The sequence below is a fragment of the Odocoileus virginianus genome, chromosome 13 (genome assembly GCF_023699985.2).
Source record: "Odocoileus virginianus isolate 20LAN1187 ecotype Illinois chromosome 13, Ovbor_1.2, whole genome shotgun sequence".
NCBI classification, from domain to species: Eukaryota; Metazoa; Chordata; class Mammalia; order Artiodactyla; family Cervidae; genus Odocoileus; species Odocoileus virginianus.
In genome coordinates, this window is record NC_069686.1 from 61,142,021 (window position 1) to 61,162,987 (window position 20,967).

General features: G+C 50.6%; 1 protein-coding gene across 2 annotated transcripts in view; it reads left to right on the plus strand.

The window, feature by feature from the left end:
* RALB (RAS like proto-oncogene B) overlaps nucleotides 1-20,967 on the plus strand; it is a 70,168-nt gene that overhangs the window by 17,990 nt on the left and 31,211 nt on the right. Inside the window, exon 1 of one of the 2 annotated variants that reach the window (XM_020894645.2) lies at nucleotides 7,648-7,806. The exons of the other annotated variant lie outside the window; for it this stretch is intronic. The gene's annotated coding sequence lies outside the window, so the exon portion shown is untranslated. Of the gene's footprint in view, nucleotides 1-7,647; nucleotides 7,807-20,967 lie in introns of those variants that run through there. 2 annotated transcript variants of the gene reach the window in all.

Genomic DNA, 20,967 nt, shown 5'->3' on the forward strand with positions numbered 1-20,967 from the left:
CCTCCAGTGAACCGAAGGACCTGATCGCCCACGTTTCAGCACCAGGTCATCTGGGGAGAGGTTCTCTAGCCTTGCGTTTAGATGGCAGCCACTCCTCCAAGGAAGCTCCCAGAGAAGACTTCAGGCTGTGATGAGATGGGAGCAGAACACTGTGGGGCCAGGAGTCTTGGGAGGCCTCAGCAGCAGGGAGCTAAGCTGGCTCTGCCAAAGGTGTGGTGTCCCCCTTGTCTGGGCACCCCCCGGGAGCGGTGAGAGCCCAGGCCGTGAGGGACACTGTTCCCTGGCAGCTGCTGTCTGGCGGAGCTCTGGCCCAAAGCAGGTGCTCAGCAGACTTGAGACTGCCATCAGACAGGAAACTGAGATCCAGAGAGGGGAGGTGACTTGTCCAAGACACATGGCCTCGCCGCCGCGGGACTGGGATAGAGAGTGTGTGGACTTGTCAGGCACAGCTGGTTTGAACTCTCAACCTCACTGACCTACCTGTGAATAGGGATCTCACCTCCCTCTTGGAGTGTGCTGCATGAAAGATGCCGAAGGGCGTTGTGAACCGTGCAGCCGGGGACCTGGTGATGTGCTCGCCTGAGGGGCAGGGCAGGCCCCCGTCTCAGTTGAGAGGTTTCCCGTGGCCTCAAACCCATCCCTGTGGCTTCCCGAGCTCTGGGCCTCACCTCCTGCCTGTCTAAGGTGAGGGCAGCGGCCCAAGGGGCAAAGGGCAGGGATCTGGCCTCAGGCCGCTTGACCCTTCCTGTGTGCAGGGGTCTGCACAGCCCCCTGAGTTGCTTCCTGCAGAGTCCGGCCCGAGTGTCACCCACTGTGGCTGGATTTGCCTCCTGCATGGGTTCTGGAAGGGGGTCTCGGGAGTGTGACTCGCCATCTTGTTCTTCCCGAGCCGTCCCAGTGGGGGCCCAGCCTCCCTGGGAGCCTGCGGCTTTACCCAGGTCATACTCACCTCATTGCCACTTTCATTTTGTTCCTGTCTACCCAGTTTCTTCTTGGCCATTGTAAAGAATTAAAACTCCCCAGAAAAATGGATGCTAGGAAAGGGACTTGTTCCCCAAGCCCCAGCCTAGAGATGTTCTTTTTTTGGCCATGCTGAGACCAGGGCTCGAACCCAGGTTCCCTGCGGCAGACATTGTAATATTTTGATGGTCTTGTTCTGGAGGAGAGACTCGGGGCTGGGGGTGATTCTGCTGATAATAGCTTTCTTTCTTTGTAAAGCAAGGGTCTCCCAGCTCAGGGGTCCCTTATTCCCTGCCAGTCACCCCCCCATCCCTCAGACCGCTGACCTGGTAGACTTGTCCTACTTTCTGGAGCAGCTGCAGGGAAGAGATGGGGCTATGCATAAAAAAGAAAAGCACATTAAAAAGTGTTCCATGAAAGAGTCATGGCTGGGGGTGGGGGATTGGCAGAGTTTATGGGTGGGAGGGGCAGAGTGACAGTGTCTGCAAGAGCAGGTTGACTGTGGGGCCTCGCGCCCGCTGCTGGGGCAGGGGCTGAAATGCAGTTCCAGCCCTCTCCCAGGAGCAGGCAGGTGGTGATGAAAAGGCCGGGGGCTCCCTGGAACACACTGCCGGGGCCGTGGTGGAGGGGTGGGAGGAGGGAGGAGGGGGCCCCCCGCCAGGATTGCTGTGAATGCACTGGGGCAAGAACAGAGCTGGTCAAGGCCAAGCACCAAGCCTGGCTCTTCCCCTGGGTCCTGTGGGCCCCTGAGGCCCAAGGTCCTCATCTGTAAAGTGAGGAACAGCAGCCCCATGGGCCACGGCAGAGGGCATGAGAGAGCAAAGGGCAGGCTCGGCAGCGCAGGCCCCTAGAGGGCATTGAGCTGCTGGAGAGGAAGGACTTTCCTTGGCCCTTTTAGGTTCTGGTTGGCCTAAGAGTTAACTAGAGATTAGCAAGAGAAATGAAATTTAATTACGTACATACAGGGCCTCTCTACGCATGTGGAGCCCCAGAACAAGTTAGGTAGTTGAGGGTTATATGCCATTCTAGAGGAGAAGGGGTAGGGTGGGGACTTCAGAGAGGAGGAAGGTAGTTTATAGGAAGATGAAACGAGCAAATGTTGGTAAACAAATGCCTGCTGGGCTGTGCAGTGACATAGGGACGCAGAGGTCCTCTGTCCTATTATGGTTTTCTATAGCGATGGGTCATCCTGCAACAGGTCCTCCATCTAAGTTTTTTTTGGCCATGCTGAGTCTTCGTTGCTGCAGGTGGGCTTTCTGTAGTTGTGGTGCATGGAGGCTCATCTCTGGTTGTGGTGCACAGGCTTCTCATCGCGGTGGTTTCTCCTGTTGCACGGGCTCTAGGGCCCGTGGGCCCAGTAGTTGTGGCTCACGGGCTCTGGAGCTCAGGCCTGGTATTGCGGCGCACGGGCTTAGCTGCCCAGTAGCATGTGGGATCTTCCTGGACCAGGGATCGAACCCCTGTCCCCTGCATTGCAAAGCAGATTCTTAACCACTGAACCACCAGGGAAGCCCTATCTAAGTTCTTTTAAGCAGTTAGGGGGAGGGTCAGAGTCTTTTGGGCCTTGACTGTTTTTAGCTCAAAATAATCTTCAGGCCAAAGAGACACACTTTGGGTTGGCAAAGTTTGCTCCCCTACACAGCTGACATCACTTATTTCCTCATCCCTCTTCCTCACTCAGGCTTTGGTGTCCTCGCGTCCTTCTTGTCTGTCTGCCTTGCTGCCCAGAGCTGGCTCGCTCCATGGGGCTCATGCAGATCAGGAGAATGTCTGGGCTGGGAGAGAGGCAGGGTGTGTTCACCCCGTGAGAAGGGGCTGGCTTCCTGGGAGACTGTGGCGGGTCGAGCTCAGAGGAGGATGCGGGCACTTGGATCTCATTTTCTCTCACCCTTGTGGGCCTTACCAGCACCCTCCAGGGGTTTTTCTCTGGTTACCTGGAGGTTAGTACTGGATCTTGGCAGTGGTTTTCTGCAGAGTTTCAGAAGCACAGAGCATGTGTCCACAAAGTGGGAAGGGGAGAGCATGACCTGGCATGTGATGGGGTTTAGCCATAAAGATGAAGACATTACTTAATGACAAGACAAACTTGTCCTCATTTCTAGGGAGCTAGCTCATGGTAAGCTGTGATGGCAGAAAGATAAGTGCAGCTGATTCAACTATTCAAAATAGCAAGGATTCAGTTTTTTTCTAATGTGTTTCCCATGTGGATTAATTTCTCTTGGAAGATGAAAACATCTCCCCTAGCTAATTCCCAGCAGAGCAATTCCTGGGACACCTGGTTAGTTCCTGCAACTGGGCTGGAGCTGTAGAGACCACATAATGGTAATGGAGAAACAGAAGTTCTAGATAAAATACTTGGCAAAAGTGGTTGAGATCACACCTGGGAAGTCTTTTTTCAATGACAGGAACTAAATTGAACACCAAAGTCAAGATTTTGAATACATTTGGGAACCAGGGACTTTTGTTGGTAGCTGCCAGCAGAAGGCTACAAGGGCAGGAAGGGTTGGGACTACTCCCCAGGCTTTGGGAAAGGATCCTAAGAATGCATTCTTGGCACTTTGAATGAGAACCCAGGAGCTTAAATCTTTTCCCAGGGAGGGATAAGTCACTCCATCCTAGTTGTGTAAACTGAAGATCTCTGGTCCTTCCCTAAAATCTTCCCCCGGCCTAAGACTTCAGCTTTTGGTTTTAGACGATGTAAACCCCCAGGAAGGAGTGGGTACCCACGGAGCTGTCTTCGGTCATTTATTCCTGCATGCAAATGAGCCCATGGGACCTGTTCCTGAGAAGAGGATGAGGTAGCAGGAAGTGCAGGGCATTGAGAGCTGAGGACACAGAGAGGAAAGATGATGTGAATGCTGGAGATGAACCCCCGTTTGGTTTTGCTTTTACAATAGATTCTTCCTGCAATCGTCAGTGGGTGAGAATGGCTCTTCACTGTCTACAGATGAGCAGCTCCCCTCTTTTTTCTAGTGGAGGTGGTCACCAAGTATCAAGGGCCCACAAGGATGGAGGAGCTTGTCAGACTCTTTCTAATAATACCATCTATTTATGTAACACGGCAGCTCATGGGAGCACGTCTCTTCTGCTGGCTGATGTTTTAGGAAATTGGCCAGCTGCTCCATCCACAGCCTCCCTTCTCCTGCCTTTTGAGCACCCGTTTCACTGGGATCAAGACATCTCTGGGGGTCCCAATTTCCAGCCTTGCCTCTGCTTTTTCTAGGAGTTGGCCGGAGGATCTTCTTTTTTGTCTTCAGTGCTTTTGCTCCCCTCCTCCTTCAGTCTCCCCAAGTCTCCTGAGGGCAGATTTCTCTTCCCACCTGTGGCCCTGTGGACCTCACTTTGTCTGGACCCTGGAACAGCCTTCTAACCCCGAGGCCCACATCTGCCCCTTCTAGCCCACCCTCTACACAGTAGTGAGAGTGGTCTTTCCAGAATCTAAATCAAAGCATGTCAGCCTCTGGGCTTGAAATGCCTCAGTGGCTCCGAGTCACAGCTGGAATAACTTCAGTCTCCGTACGACCTAGACGCCCTGCCTCCCTCTGCCCTGGCTGTGGGCGCACTTCCCTCCTGGCCCATGGCGCTCTCTCCGCAGCCCCTGCCCTGGTCTGTTGTCAAAAGGACCACACTTTTTTCTGCCTCAGGAGTTTGTGTAGCTTGTTTTTCCTCTCAAAATAGTTTCTCCTTCCCTCGCTCCCAAACTCTCCTGGGGCTGATTCCTTTGCATCCTTCAGGCCCTAGCCGAAATGTCACCTCCCGAGAGGAACTTTCCTTGATCACTCACTCTAAATTAGAGTTATTTATCTAATTTAGTTTTATTATTTAGTTGATAGTTTAATTATTTAGTTATCTAATTTAAATTAGAATTATCCGGGATTCTCCAGTCGCTTGTCTGTTCACTGGTCCTCTCATCTGAGCCGCTCACCAGTACCCCCCATCTTGGTACACATCAAGGCCTGGCACCAGTCAGAGGAGGCTGAGCTTTGCAGCCAGAACAACGACCCACCAGCTCTCAGTACCTTCAAACCACAAAGGTTTATTTCTCAGCCACGCTAAATGTTCATCGCAGGTTGGCGTGGGGGGTCAGGGGATGGGGCAGGGGCTGCTCATTGCAGGGGCCTGGGCTGATGGAGCAGCCACACTCCCAGACATTCCCAATGGCCATAGAGAGGCGTCTCTCACTGAGAAATTCTCCACCCCCAAATGATGTGTGTGTCACTTCCACTTCCAAATCACTGGGGAGAACTCGCACGCAGCCTCACTCAAGCACAGGGAGTTGGAAGGTCACGCCTCCCCAGCACCCGGGAAGGAGAAGTGGAAATGTACATCAGACGGCGCTCAAGACTCACACAACACTCAAGTGATGCTTTTGGGTGGGGGGTGCGGGGAGCATCTAGAATGTTCTTTCTAAAGCTGAGAGTGGCCTTTCAGGGTCCTGCTGGGGATCTTGTGTCCCTGCTGTTCAGGCCCCTGGTGTGTGGGGAGTCAGGGTTCCGTCAGGAGAAGCTCAGCAGACAAGGGAATCCCCTGAGACCTGACTGGACCAGTCTCAAGAGCTTCCAGGGCCAGTTACCTCCCAGAGCTCACCCCCGCTGGGACGTGTTCCCCGGCTGTGTCCTCTGTGAGACAGCTCTTCCTAAAGGCTCCTATAATAGCCTTGAGTGTACATCTAGGCCTCTGGTGGCCATCACTGTTGAAGCTAACGTTTGTTAAGCATTCATCAAGCTCCTGGCACTGTACCGAGCGCTGTACAAGTAACTGCATTTACATCCTCACATCTGCAAGGTGCAGGTGCTGTTCCTATGAGGGTGGCAGAGGCCAACTTCCTAATGAAGTCACTGCTAGTTTTGTGATTGAGCTTTCCTCTGAATCTATGCTTCCTGATTCTAAACCTGTGCACTTAGTCATTACTTCATAGGAAAAAGTTTCGTCTGATTCCCCTTCTAGGTTATAAATAATAGACAGCTTCTGTTAATTAAAAAAAAATTTTTTTTATTTTAAAATTTATTTCATTGAAGGATAGTTGATTTACGATGTTTTAATTTCTACTGTACAGCAAACTGACTCAGTTATGCACTTACATAATTTTTTTCATATTCTTTTCCATTATAGTTCATCACACGGTATTGACTATAGTTCCCTGTGCTACACAGCAGGCCTTTGTTGTTTATCCATTCTGTATACAAGTGTTTGCATCTGCTAACCCCAGACTCCCATTGCATCCCCTTGGCAACCACAAGTCTATGTCTGAGTCTGTTTCTGTTTAGTAGATTAGTTCAATTGTGTCACAAATTTAGATTCCACATATATAAGTGATATCATATGGCATTTGTCCTTGACTTACTTCACTCAGTATGATCATCTTTATCCTTTTTGAGAAGTCTTCTACCTTATCCCTCATAGCATCCAGCAGAATTTTCTGTCATATAATGAGCAAGCAATATAAGGCTTTATGGAGAAGGAAATGGCAACCCACTCCAGTATTCTTGCCTGGAGAATTCCATGGACAGAGGGGCCTGGTGGGCTAAAGTCCATGGGGGTCACAAAGAGTCAGACACGACTGAGCAACTAACACACACACACAAGACCAATGTGTATGAGAAGGACAAAACAGACTATTTAAGATAGCAGGGTAACACTAGGATATTCTGGTGACATTTTGTTATTGTTAAGCTCCTTACTTAAAGACTAAGTAAAAGCTTCTGTGCTTTTTGCTTCAGCTCTCCGCAGAGTGCCTGAATCTGTTTGTTGCTTATACATAGCAATTTAATCACAGCACAAAGCCTCTCACATAATACACACAGCACTCTGATGTATAATTATCAGCAAGGAAAGAATTAATTATACCGATGCTAGCTACTGTGGATATCAAATTGAACAAGAGATAGTTTCCATCCCTGGAGATTATGGAGGCGGTCATTTAAACAATTAATTACCAAAGGGTGTGTGATGGACATGCTGTGAGCTTTGTGTGGGATCAGTGGGGCCACAAATCCTACGGAGGCAAGTGGAGTGAGGGCAGGACTCAGCTCTAGGAACGCGCGGTTAGGAAAATTAACCCAGACCCTATTTGGATCGAAAGAACAAGTTCCCCGGCTTTGGAGGACCTTAACGGGACATACTGTGGGTGGAAAACCTGTCGGCCCGCTGAACTTGCTGCATCAAGGCTACGGCTGGGGTGAGGATTCCAGCCCCTGTTCGTGACCTGGGCCAAGTTACTGCTGGCACCGACAGCCGCGTTACTGCTAATGGGGTGTTAGCCGGGCGAATCCCGGCGGCAGGCGGAGGTCCCGCCTCGGCAGGCCCTGGTCCGCGCGCCCCGCGCCGCCGCATCGTGATTTACCGTGGTTTCTCTATATCAGGCCTGACCTTCCCTTTTGCTTTCCAGGGCTCTGGCCTCGCCCTGACCTAAACCCACAGCGGGAACACCCCGGCCACCACACCCAGCGTCCCCAGACCGGCTGGGATTCCTTCACGGCCGCAGCGGTCACGTGCGGCGCGTCGGCCGCGGACAGGAAGAAGCGGGGGTGGGCGGGGCCAGGGCGCCGAGCCCGCCCCTGCCGCCCTAGGCTCGGAAGTTCCGCTTCAGATTGGCTACCTCGCTCCCGATGGGCGCGGCCTCCGGGGGGGCGGGCAGGAGAGAAGGCAGGGCGCGCTCTGGAGGGGCGGGGTTGCCTAGGCGACGCCGGGCGCGCGCTCAGGGGTGGGGAAGCCGGCTGGCTGCTCAATGACAAATCGGCGGGGCACGGCTGGGGTCCGGCCCCCAGAGGAGGCGAAGAAGCGGGCGGAGCCGGTTTAAGGGCAGGGCCGGGTGCGGACGGCCAGGCGGCGCGGGACGGGTCCCAGGTAAGGGTGTCCGCGCTCCAGGGGGGCCCCGCCAAGGCGAAGTGGGGCGCGCGCGGGGAGCGGGTGCGCGTCCCGGGCCAGTGGCCTCTCCGCCCAGTTCCGCGCAGGTCTGCGGCCGAAGGGCGACCTGGCGGCGGCGGCCCCACTCGGGCGGAGGTTGGGGTGGGTGTCCTCCCAGACCCGCTTGGGGCCGAGGAAAAAGGGGCGGCGCCCCGCCTTTCCCCCCTCCCCCCGAGTCTGCCACTTCTTCCCTTTTCCTGCAAGTGGCCTCTGCCTCCACTTCCTGCCCTTCGGGCCTCCTGCCGAGGATGGTCCACTTCCTCAGGCCCGTAGTCGCCGCTGTGGTGACGGTGTGGGCGAGTCTGTGAATGTTGCAAAAACTTGTTAGTGCCGTAGGAGCTTGGCCGTGGATCGACCCAGGGCCGCTCTTCGGAAGTCGTGTGGTCTCTTTGCGGACTTGGTTTGGTCCTGTGTTGGAGACGAGCTTGAGTTTGCCCCCTAACCCTAGCTCCTTCCCGACGGGGGCCGGCGTCGGGCGGCTTCTCCTCGGGCGCACCTGAACCTGCCCGTGCTTCTCTTCTCGCCCCCGGTGGGTCTAGGAGGTCATCCGTGGTGGATTCGGACGGCCAGTGGCAGCAACAGCTGCGCCCAGGCTCGTATCCGTGTTCGTTTTCAGGTGAATCTGGAAACGACGAACTTCGTTGCCTTCAGGTGATTCTTGTAGAGAGAAGCTCTCCTGTCTGGCGGAGTCATTTAGAATTGCCAGTGAGGGAGACGTGGCTGACTGCTCTCATTGCAGTTACCTGCGACTTGGTTTCAACCCTCGTACAACAGTGAGCTTTCTACTTTGTCCTGGTCTCCTAACCTCTTTTGGGGGGGTAGGATTAGCTTTTGAGGATGGTTAGTGGGTACTAATGATCGGAGGGGATAGGGTATCTTTTCAGTGGGTGAATGCCCCATGTTATAAGCACGGCAGTAAGATTCTCGGATGTAAGAATTCAAACAGTTTAAGGCAATGGTCCTTCAACCTGGAGCTGTATCATTGGAATATCAGATATGGGCTGAGCATGAAAGGTAGCATTGAATATTGGGAAGAACAGATTCTGAAACTTGATTCGATGTGTGATCTTGAGCAGGGCTTTGCTCCTCTCTGCTGCAGAGTCCAGCTGGGAAAAGGTGATAATAGCTGACCTGCTTGTTAGTATTAAACAAGGTAAGGAATGTTTGAGGTGCTGTTTGTGGCAGTGGGGGTAGATGGTTGTTGGGGTGGGAAAAAGGCCAGGGACACACATCTCTTCTGTGTGGTTTCAGTTGAGACAGCTAGTCTGTCTTATGACCCCATCTGGGTCTTTCCTTCCTTCCTCTTCATGTTATTTCCTCCTGGAAACTGGGTGTTCTGATCTGAGAGATCAGCAAGATTTCCCAACTATGCCAAAGGAGTAGAACCTTTCCCAAGATTTCCTGTGAAAAAGAGTGGAGGGATAAGTTAATTAGATACTTTATTTGTGTGTGTGGGGGGGGTATAGGGCTGGACATCTAAAGATAGGGAAATAGAATTAGAGCTGTAAATGGGGTTTCAGTGAGTCTTGGTAGAAGGTGGAAGAAGCGTAAAAGTTCTGATTTCTTGCCTTAATTCTTCAAGGTTCTTGCCTTGGCCCAAGATTGGCTTGAGATGCTGGAAATTTTTAAATCACCCAGTTGAGATAATTCTTTGTGCTACATCACCCCATCCCACAATACTTCTTTGCATTGTTACTAAATTCTTATCTTAGTGAATTTGTGGATGTTAGAAACATAATTGGAGCTCTTTTCTGAAAGCTAAATGTGGAGAGTGCAACGACCTAGAAGGACAGTACTGAGTAGTCCCGGGAGCTGTAACTTGTCTCTGGGTGATAGCGAGAGGCCCGCTTTTCACTGGATCCAATTACAGATCGTCCTTGACTTAGGGTGAGGTGCGTCCTGGTAAGCGCATCATAGGTTACAAATATCATAAGTCACGGATACATGTAATACACTTCTGAACCTCATTGCTTATTCTGGTCCACCTTAGACCTGCTCAGAGCACTCCTCAGCCTCCATTTGGAAGAAAATAACCTAGCACAAAGCCTGTCTTGTAGTGCTGAATATCTCATGTAACCTATTGAATTCTGTATTCAGAGTGGAAGGCAGACTGGCTTTGTGGGTTTGGAGAGTATGGACGGTTCCTGTGTGAGTTGTTCACCCTCATGATCCCATGTTGAGTGGGGCTTCGGCCCGTCATAACAGGAGAGGGTCTTTTTTTTTTTTTTTTGCAGTATAGTTGGTTTACAATATTGTGTTGGTTTCGGGTGTACACCACCGTGATACATACATACATACATATATATACACACACACACATCGTAAATATATACACATATATACACGCATGTATGGAGAAGGGAATGGCTACCCACTCCAGTATTCTTGCCTAAGAATTCTATGGACAGAGGAGCCTGGTAGGCTACAGTCTATGGGATTGCAAGAGTTGGACACAACTGAACAACTAACAGACACATATACATACATATATATATTCATCTTTGGATTGTTTCCATTAAAAGTTATTGCAAGATATTGGATATGTAAGTACCCTGTGCGATACAGTAGGACCTTGTTGTTTATCTGCTTTATATATAGTAGTGTGTATATGTTAATCCCAACCTCCTAATTTGTCTCCCCTTGCCCCGCCCTCCCCCACCTCACCCTCCCTTTTGGTAGCCATGAGTTTGTTCTCTATGTCTGTGGGTCTGGTTCTGTTTTGTATATAAGCTCATTTGTATTATTCTTTACGATCCCACTTGTCAGTGATACCACGTGGTAGTTGTCTGTTTCTGTCTGACTGACGTCACTTGGTGTGATCATCTCCGTGCTCATCCATGTCACTGCAGATGACGTCATTTCATTCTTTCTCTGGCAGAGTAGTGTTCCCCTGTATATATGCACCACATGTGCTTTATCCATTCATTTTCCCATGGACGTTTAGGTTGTGAATAGTGCTGCTGGGAACACAGAGGTGCCTGTATCTTTCTGAATTAGTTTTCTCTGGATGTGCCCAGGAGTGGGGTTGCTGGATCATATGGTGGTTCTATGTTTAGCTTTTTAAGGAACCTCCAGATGGTTTTCCATAGTGACTGCACCAGTGTATTGTATATTCCCACCAACAATGTAAGAGAGTTCCCTTTTCTCCACACCCTCTCTGGCATTTTATTATTTGTAGACTTTTAAATGATGGCCATTCTGACTGGTGTGAGATAATTGTAGCTTTGATTTGCATTTCTGTAATGATTAGCAATGTTGAGCATCTTTTCATGTGCTGGTTGGCCATCTGTATATCTTTTTGGGAGATATGTCTATATAGGTTGTCTGCACACAAGAGAGTTTCTTACTGTATATTGCTAGCCCAGAAAAAGATCAAAATTCAAAATTTGAAGTATGGTTTCTACTGAACATATATTGCTTTTATGCTGTCATAAAGTTGAGAAATCATAGGTTGCATCCTAAGATGGGGGCTGCCTGTACCTCTCAACAAACAGCCCCTTGGATGTTTTTCTAAAGTGAATGCAATTTGCTGAGGAGTCCGAATGAAGGAGAACTGAGCCAGTACCAGAGTAAATGAAGCTGTTCTCACCATACCGGGGAGCCTGGGGGGAGGTGAGGAGGAGGAAGGAAACTGGTATTCATTGAGCATTAGCTGTCTGCTCACACAGACCCCCTGGTCTGACTAACGGCAGCTGAGTATCTGGTCTTGGACACTTGACCGTGAGCTGTCTCCTTTTGCTCCTGATTTTTTTTGGTTCCTGTGAATACAAATATGAATGCATATGTACATATACTTGGATGTTCCAAAAAGTAGAGGGGCAAAGAAGGCAAGAGGACGTGGGAGCTTTTGGGTGGGTGAGAGTAGGAAGAAAGTGGAAGAGAATGTGAATGCTGCTTGTCAAAGAGGGCAGGTGCTTGTGGTTTCCATAGCAACTACAGAATGCCGGCCGGGTCTCAATTTCACGTTTATGTTACCCTTACAAAAAAAAAGCAAGTGCTTGTCGTTTCCTGGGTGTTCTCTGTTACTGCTATAGACAAATCTTTGAGGAGTTTTTGCCATTAGAAAAGTTTAAGCCTAAATGCAGAAACAGGTGCTGTTAATTGGTAATTGTGGAGAAGGCAATGGCAGCCCACTCCAGTACTCTTGCCTGGAAAACCCATGGACAGAGGAGCCTGGTAGGCTGCAGTCCATGGGTCGCCAAGAGTCAGACACGACTGAGCGACTTCACGTTCACTTTTCACTTTCATGTATTGGAGAAGGTAATGGCAACCCACTCCAGTGTTCTTGCCTGGAGAATCCCAGGGACGGGGGAGCCTGGTGGGCTGCCGTCTGTGGGGTCGCACAGAGTCGGACACGACTGAAGCGACTTAGCAGCAGCGGCAGCAGGGACTTCTTGGTGGTCCAGTGGTTAAGACTTATCCTTCCAATGCAGCTCCCCTGGTTGGGGAGCTAAGATCTCATGCTGCGTGGTCAAAAAGCCAAAACATAAAGTAGAAGCAATATTGTAATAAATTCAATAAAGATTTTATAATGGTCCACATTTTTAAAAAAAAACTTAAAAAAATAGGTAATTGCTAGTACGTTGTTGTTCTTTGTTGCTTTTGCCAGTGGCTTGTGGGCAATTTTTATATAGTATGTTTTAGGCCCACCGATTGGGAATTGGCATACAGAATATTAAGTTCAGTCTGATCCAAATTAAAATACTGACACTCCAAGCTATGTGACTTCGCTTGGTGTGTGACTTGGAGGAAGTAAGAGTAGTTTGGTCCTGTGTGGCTACCTACCTCTGAGGTTTATCTTTTGAATGATTTTCTACTGCTGTGTAATAAATTGCCCCGAACACAGCAGCTTGAAACAACAGACATTCATAAGCATCTGGCTCCTGGAATGTGGGAACAGCCTGGCTGGGTGCTGTTGTCCAGTCCCTGCCGAGGCCGTGGTCACTGCCCCGGGGTGGGGCACTCACATGGCTGCTGGGTGGAGGCCTCAGGCCTTACCACGCGGCCGCCCCACAGGACTCTTCACAACGCGGGAGCTCCCTTTCTCCTGGGAGCAGCTGGCCTGAGAGGGACAGGGAGGGTGATCAGGCCGGAAAGTGTGGTATCCTGGCACCTAGTCTGGGCGTACACCATGGCCTCTGCCAGCAGGTGGACCAGCCTGGTGCGCTGTGGGAGCGGCCTGCCCTGGGGAAGTTTAAGGACCATTAGCCTTCTTGGACACTAGCTGCACAGTTTCTTTTAAAGGTTTCGTTTCATGTGCTTCCTGAAGTCTGTACCACAATAGATTAAAATGCAGCTGGATTATATTCTAGAACTTTTAATGTTATACTTGAAACTTTATGTTCTTTCTTCTGGTCCTTCGTTGTCAGATGCTAGGATTAATTAGCCAAATATTCAGTAGCTTTGGAAATTAGAAATTAAAATCTTGCTAGTCCCTAAACCAAATGGAACAGCTGAGTATTTTTTTTTAACACTAAAACAAATTGGTTAAAAATGATTGCCAAAATGATCTCCTTGATGAGCAGCATAAAATTAGTCATTAATCATCTGTGTATTTTTTAAACATAAAACTCACTGGCAAAGTTGCTGAAAAAGTCTCAGAGAACCTGGGTGATAGGTACAAGGCTGTTTATTAAACACTTCTTCCTACCCTTATGTATGTGTGAAACTTTCCACAGTAAAAAGTTTTTTTTTTTTTTTTAAAGAGGGGAGGGAAGAGGCATAATCACAAGAAAAAGTGCTTATAGAGCCCTGACACTAAGACCAATAAATAAACTATGGCATTCTGGGGGAGGGAGGGGGGAAAGCCACTCTTCCAGTTACCTTAAATCTTCCGACAATATTTGCCTAGCAGTTCTTCATTTCTCTTTGAAACCCCATGGTTGCTCTGCTGAATCGTGTTCAGCTCTTTGTGACCCCAGGGACTGTAGCCAGCTAGATTCTTTCCATGGGATTATTCCAGGCAAGAATACTGGAGCGGGTTGCCATTTCCTCCTCTTAGGGAATTTTTCCCGACCCAGGGATTGAACTCGTGTCTCCTTTGATTCCTGCATTCACCGGCGGATTCTTTACCTACTGAGCCATCTGGGGAGCCTGACACATTTAATTATCCACCTGGAGAGAAGGGCCTTATTCTTCCAGTTTCTCAGTGAAATCTTTCTGGGTTGTCTGTATGTGGAGACAAGGGTTTAGGGGCCCCGAGCCAGAAGCCTGAGTCAATGATGGGCAGATTTTTCCTGTCTCTAAAAATTCTATGATTCTAATACTTCCATGTGACAAATATCCTTTGACTCAAGCATATTTATAACAAGAAGCTTCATAAATCATGTTAAATTGTAATTTCAGAAAATGAAGTCCTTTGAGAATTGCTTTTGTTCATTCCAACCCAGTTCAAGGCTGCTAAGAGTCACCAGGAGGCAGACTGGAGAAGTCAGCACAATTTGCCTCTCCTTTCTTCCTGTTTTTGGCCCCTTTCCCATCTGCTGCCCTAATTTATGAGCTAGTATCTTCGTCTCCTCTTATCCTGCCTCTCCCATCATCCCCCTCCTTCCTCCCACCCCCTTCCGCTAGTAAAAACAGGAAAAGATCTGTGGCCAGTCATTCACTGTGCATGAGTTGATCCCATCATAGGGATGGATTTCAGCCAGATGGGTACCTCTGCTCACCCTTGAAAATTAAGCGTTTTTAAAATCTCAAATTATATATATTTGTTCACTAACTGTGCCATTTTTTAACTCCTAAAAGGGTTCTACACCCAATTCCAATGTGGGTTGTGTGTGGGGTCACATCACCGAGGAATTCTCTGACCCCAGTGGGGTGTCCTGCAGATCAACTCACCCGTGACACTCGCTACCCAGAGGCAGCATCAGATACCACAAGTCAAGGACTCAGTCCCACAGGACTGGCCCCATTTCAGACACTAGTCACAGGTCCAGGCTGTGTATCTGCCCAACTGCCTACAACTTGGAGGTACCCACAGCACCCTGACTGGATTTCACAGGCCAGTCACAAGCCCAGTCATCATCTGTACTCCTGACCCACTGGCTAACGACTACGGGGTCTCAAAACCCTCTGCTTGGGTTCGGTTAATTTGCTGAAGCGGCCCACAGAACTCAGCAAACCCGTTTAATCACTAAATTACCACTTTTATCACAGAGGATGTTAGCAAGTATGAATCAACAGTCAAGGGAAGAGGTTCACAGGACAGGGTCTTCGTGGAGTTTGGAGGCTCCCATGGTCACTTGCTCCGCCACCTGGAAACTCTCCTGACCTCACCTATTGGGTTTTTATGGAGGTCCCGTTCCATAAGCATGGCTCATCACATCATCAGCCGCTGGTGGTGGATTCAGCCTCCAACCCCGCCTCCAGCCCCCCCGCTGCCGAAATCAGGGGGTGGGGCTGAAGGTTCCAACCATCTTTGCAAGGTCGGTTCCCCTGGTGTCCTGAGATGGAGCCCCAAAATCAGCTTGTAGGTGTGCCCCAGTTGTGGTCATAAGGGACTTGTTGTGAGCGAGGCGACCATTTCACCTTTATACCTCTGAGTTGGTTTCCGGAACTGAGGACAGGACCAGACACAACGGCAGATGCTCCCCCTGCTCTCGTCACTCAGGAAATTCCGAGTCGGAGCTGTGAGCCAGCACCTGTGGACACAGACCAACTACACATGAGCATGGGTCTCCCTGGTGGCCCGTTGGTAAAGAGTCTGCCTGCAGTGCAGGAGGCCCGGGCTCAGTCCTGCGTCAGGGAGCTCCCCTGGGGAAGGGAGTGGCAGCCTACTCCAGTGTTCTTCCCTAGACAAATTCCGTGCCTCGTGAGCTACAAACCGTGGGGTCGCAAGGAGTTGGATACCACTGAGTGACTAACACTTTCACACACGAGCACTTCAATTAGGTCGTGTGAATGACCAAATATATATCCTTTATAATCACAATATCATAACCTCCTAAGTAGTTCTAAAGTCTGGTCCCCTTTCCCGTGACCACTGCCATTCCCTCCGGCCAGGCCTGCTGGCTCCACCCTACCCCTCCTCATCAGCTCTGGGCCCCTCTGCTTTTCTACCCTGCAGCTACCAGGACCGCAGCAGCCAAGGCTAATTGTGCCGCCCACTTGCTTGTAACACGTGGAAGGCTTTTCTGCGTTCTCGGCAGAAGGTCTAATATCTCTGAACTGCTGAGCTCCTGGTCCCACTTTAGTCTCCAGCTTCATCTCCTGCCAGGCCCTGCCTCTTCTGCAGGCAGCCGGAGGGTCTTCCTTCAGTTTCTGACAGTGCTGTGTTTCTTCTTGCTTCCCGTCCTCCTCAAAGCAGGATGAGAAGGGGAGAGTGTATGGGAGGGATCCTGCAGGGCAGCACTTGGCAGGCCCTGCTGAGTGGAAGGAGGCACACCAGCCGGAAGGGGCCTCCGGGTCTTGGGGGCCTGGTGGGCGGAGAGCTTGGATTTCGTTCACACTGAGCCATTGAAGGGCCTAGACACAGTTCACCTGTGGGGCTTTTGTTCACAGCAGGGACTGTGTGGAGAGATGTTGCCGAGGGCTGAATAGGCGCTGAGAGGCAGCGGAGAGGCTGTGACTGGCCGGTGGCTGCTGGGCGGGCGGGACTGTGGCGGACGAAGTGGAGGAAGCAGGTGGCTTTGGAGGCGGAGTCAGCAGGGCTGGTCGTGAACTGAGTTGGGGAAGGAGCAAGGGTGAATCAAAGGTGACTCATGTGTTGGCTTTAGTGATGAGACCTGGATGTGATTGGATGTGGGGAACCATGGCGGAGGAGTAGGTTTTAACAGGCAGGGACTCAAGAGTTGTACTTTGGGAATGTTAAGCTTGAGATTCTTGGGAGACACCCTCCCTGGGAGAGGCAGTACAGGGCTGAGGGGAGTGAGTGAGTCTGGAGGTCAGGCGAGCACTCTGGCCGGGTTCTGAGAGTTTGGGGCTGCTGATGAAGCTGCTGAGACACATGGGACCCCCGAGGGGAGAGTCTAGAGAGGTGAGGGGGAGCCTGAGCTCTGGGGGCACTAACACTAGGAAGCCAGGTAAGGAAGGAGCCTCTGCTGAGACACTGCTGTCGGAGGAACAGGAGGTGCAGGGTGCAGAGGCCCGAGGGAGATGGAGAGGGGTCTGTGGGTGGTCCACCAGGGCCCTGCCCCTTCTGGGCACAGTTTTATTCCACTTGCTACAGCTCAATTTTAAAGAACCGGAGAGTATTGGAGAGGAGGAAGGAATGCTTTGATTGGAGTTTGCAACATGGAGTTTATTGGTGACCTTGATGGGACAGGTCTCCTTGAAGATGGGACGGGTCTCCTTGAAGCTGTGCCGGGGCGATTAGGAGGGATTTTGTACATGAAGGTGTGAGGGAAGAAACACTGGGCTCTGCTGTTCAGAGTGGGGTCTGTGGCGGGAGCAGCATCTGGGGGGGGCCAGCAGTACAGAAGCCTGGGCTCCACCCCAGACCCGCTGCATCCCATGTGCCTTTGAACAAGACTCCCTGGCAGTTTGCCTGAGAGGCAGCGGTCCAGATAACCAGGCCTACAGGGAACTTGTGTCACTGCCTAGAGGGACAGATGGGGGCCACGGGGGTGTGTTTAGGATGCAGGTTAAACAGAATGTGTCTGTGTGCTGTTGGAGGGCACCCCGTAGGGAGTAAAGGCTGATTAACGATGAGGAAGAAAAAGGATGACGGCAGAATGACGTTCTTGGGCGTGGGGGTGGGAGCAAAATTGTGTGCAAGGCTGGCCTCTGCTGAGAGCAGGAGGTGAGGAGGGAGTGGGCACAGGCGCTGGTGCTTGTAGATTTGGAGGTGGGCCCTGAGGCAGGTGTGTTCCATGGCCTCTGCCTGGGGAAATAAGGTCAGGTCACTGGTGGAGCGCTGGCATGGGGAGGGCCTGGGGAGCCTCACAGGGAGATTTCTGGGTGTGTAGCGTGAACGCTGGCTCCTGGTGTGTGGTGACGCTTCCCAAGGCTGGCTGCGTGACTTGCTTTCCCACTCCAGCAGCATTTGCACACCAGGCGCAGGTGCTGGAAAGCGTCGTGAGCCGGGGAGGGAGGAGACCGTGTTTGCATCGGGGACTTGGGGCCTCAAGCTGGGGAAAGAGGAGAACGGGCCCACGGCGGGGTGGGGCACCTGGGAAGGTGCAGGAGTCCAGTGCGCCCGAGTTCAGAGGTGGAGGTGGCAGCAGGCGGGCACATGAGCCGGTGAGCTAGTAGGTAGAGGCTGGGGCTGGACAGAGGAGAGGACACGGATGCTGGCGATGCCCGGCCGTGGGTAGCTTCGGCTCCTTGGCCAATTTCTCTCAAGACTTTTCTAGAATATCAGAGGGGTATTCAGAAAGCAAAGTGCTTACTGAGAACCAGGTATCGTGATAGGTGTTTTCTCATTTCATAATGACCCTGAGGATACAGATCTCCTGTGTATTTTATGCATTAGACTGAGGCTGAAAAAGGTAACTTAACCAAGCTCATTAACTGCCTTGGGGCAGGCTTCAGACCTCAAGCTGAGCAGTTTTTTCCTCCTGATCCACACTGCAGTTGGTATATAGCTACAACAACAAACAACAAAAAGACAATTGTGGTAAAATATACATAAAAGTTACCATTTTAATAATTTTTATGTGTATAGTTCAGTGGCATTAAGTACATTCATATTGTTGTACAGTCATCAACAGTATTCTGTCTCCTAAACATTTCTGTCATCCCTTTCTGAAACTTCAGTTCAGTCGCTCAGTCGTGTCCGACTCTTTGCAACCCCATGCACCGCAGCATGCCAGGCCTCCCTGGCCATCACCAACTCCCGGAGTTAACTCATGTCCATTAAATCGGTGATGCCATCCAACCATCTCATCCTCTGTCGTCCCCTTTTCCTCCTGCCCCCAGTTCCTCCCAGCATCAGGGTCTTTTCCAGTGAGTCAGTTCTTTGCATCAGGTGGCCAAAGTATTGGAGTTTCAGCTTCAACATCAGTCCTTCCAATGAACACCCAGGACTGATCTCCTTCAGGATGGACTGGTTGGACCTCCTTGCAGTCCAAGGGACTTTCAAGAGTCTTTTCCAACACCACAGTTCAAAAGCATCAATTCTTTGGCACTCAGCTTTCTTTATAGTCCAACTCTCACATCCATAAATGACCACTGGAGAAACCATAGCCTTGACTTGTGCCCATTAAACGCTCACCCCCTCCTCCCTGGCCCCCAGTCTGGCCCCCACTAGTCTCCTGTTCATTTCTGTGACCCTGACTGTCCCAGGGACTGTGCATTTCCTCCCAGGTGTTTGCTTCAGAACTTGTACTCTGCTTGCCTGTGCATTTCTGCCGCTCGTTGAGCTTTCTGATCCATCAGTCCCAGGATTGCACACCACGTTTGCAGGTCTCTCTTGCCCCACCCCAGTCCACTAATGGAGCCACACAGTGTAGGGCTCAGAGTGGGGACCCCGAGGCAGGACAGTGGGCAGCTGTTGCCAGCCCTGCAGTTCAGTGACCTTCCAGGTCACACGGCTCTGCCTGTGTGCATGTGATGCGCCAGTGGACGATGCAGAAACGGGAACGGAGCACACCTCCAAGCAGGGTCTCACGTGGACACGTCACCCAGGACAGGGCCATGTGTGCTGGTCCCGGACACGACGTTCAGCCATCGGGGCGAAGTGGCTTTCGTGACTCCTTTGCAGGTAGAAGGGATTTACGTCTGTCTGAATAGGCGGCCTTCATCAAGGCCTGTGAGATCCCCAGGTTCTACTGGGGGTGAGGGTCTCGTAGGAGAGGTCTTTATTGCAGAAGTAATTACACATTCTTTAAAAAAAACACAGAGCTTGAAAATTACCTCCCCTTGTTCCTTCTTTGCTTGTAGGTCACGAACGTCGCCCTTTAAGCGAATTAACTTTTTAGATCTTACTAGTTACCACTTGTCCTTTTGAGGACTCTTAACCCAGATGGAGAACTTGCCTTTTTTCAATCCACCAAGGACTGAGCGTCTCCTAAGTGTCAGGCACACGGCAGCTCACCTAGGAGGAAAACACTGTTCATCTCAGTGCAGCTGTGGATGGTGGTGATGGGCCTGGGAGCCCACTCGGACTGGGAGGGTCAGCTACGCTGGGGCCTGGGGTCCGGGGAGTTGGTGGAGGAGATATTCAGATGGACCTTTCATCAAGAGGAAGGAATAACCTGTGCCCTGAGGTACAGACCAGAGGCTTACAAGGAGCAACTCAGAGCTTTCTCGTGGTTTTGTTTTAGTCAATTCAGTTTGTTTTTATTTAGTTGTGTCTGTTTGCCACCGCCCCGCCCCGCAACTGCCTTAGGCAGGAGAACAGATTAGAGATACGCTTTAGGCAACAGAAACACCTAAAAGAAATTTCCTTAGGTGGAGGGGAGCACTAATTTGTTTTGCAGACCTAATTCCAGGAAAAAGAAAAAAAACTGCAAAAAATTGGAAAGGAACTTAGATCATTTAACTCAACTTCCTTATTTTCACAGAGATGGAAACTGAGTCTATCTGTATGAGAAGATAAAAATATTCTGTTCCCCGGTGCTGATGGCTGTAGCAGCCACACACAGGGAGGGGACACAGAATTTCCTTCTCTGAATCAGTCCATTTGGGAAAGGCTGAGACTACAGAAAGACTCAGACTTCAGTTGTTTCCTGCCAGGATCATCACTCCTGGAATCCCTGTATCATGAAAAGCAATAAGACAGTACAAACTTACCAACCAGAGAGGTCCAGTCTGAGCATCTTCATTTGCTAGATTTACTGGAGGCTGAGCAGTGGCTCTCATGAATCTGTGGTTGTAGAGACCCTTGGCTGGGTGACCAGCAGTCCCTGGAGCTCAGAGCCACTGTCCTATTCCCGTCACCTGACCATCCAGGTTCAGCTGTCCCCTGCAGAGGCCCTGGTTCCCTTCTAAGAAGCAAAGTCATATAAGAGATGGCCAGTCAGAAAGGTCACTGCCAGTCAAATAGTAATCAAGTGACCGTAAATCCTCATTTAAAGCAGTGGATGAAATGATGAGATTCTATAAAAACTAGGTGCTCTAATTTTTAGAGTATCTCTGGTATAATTGTATGGAGTTTGCATATTGGATTGAAACACCCAACTACTGAGGCTACAGTTTTTTGTTTACATGTAGACTTGTCAA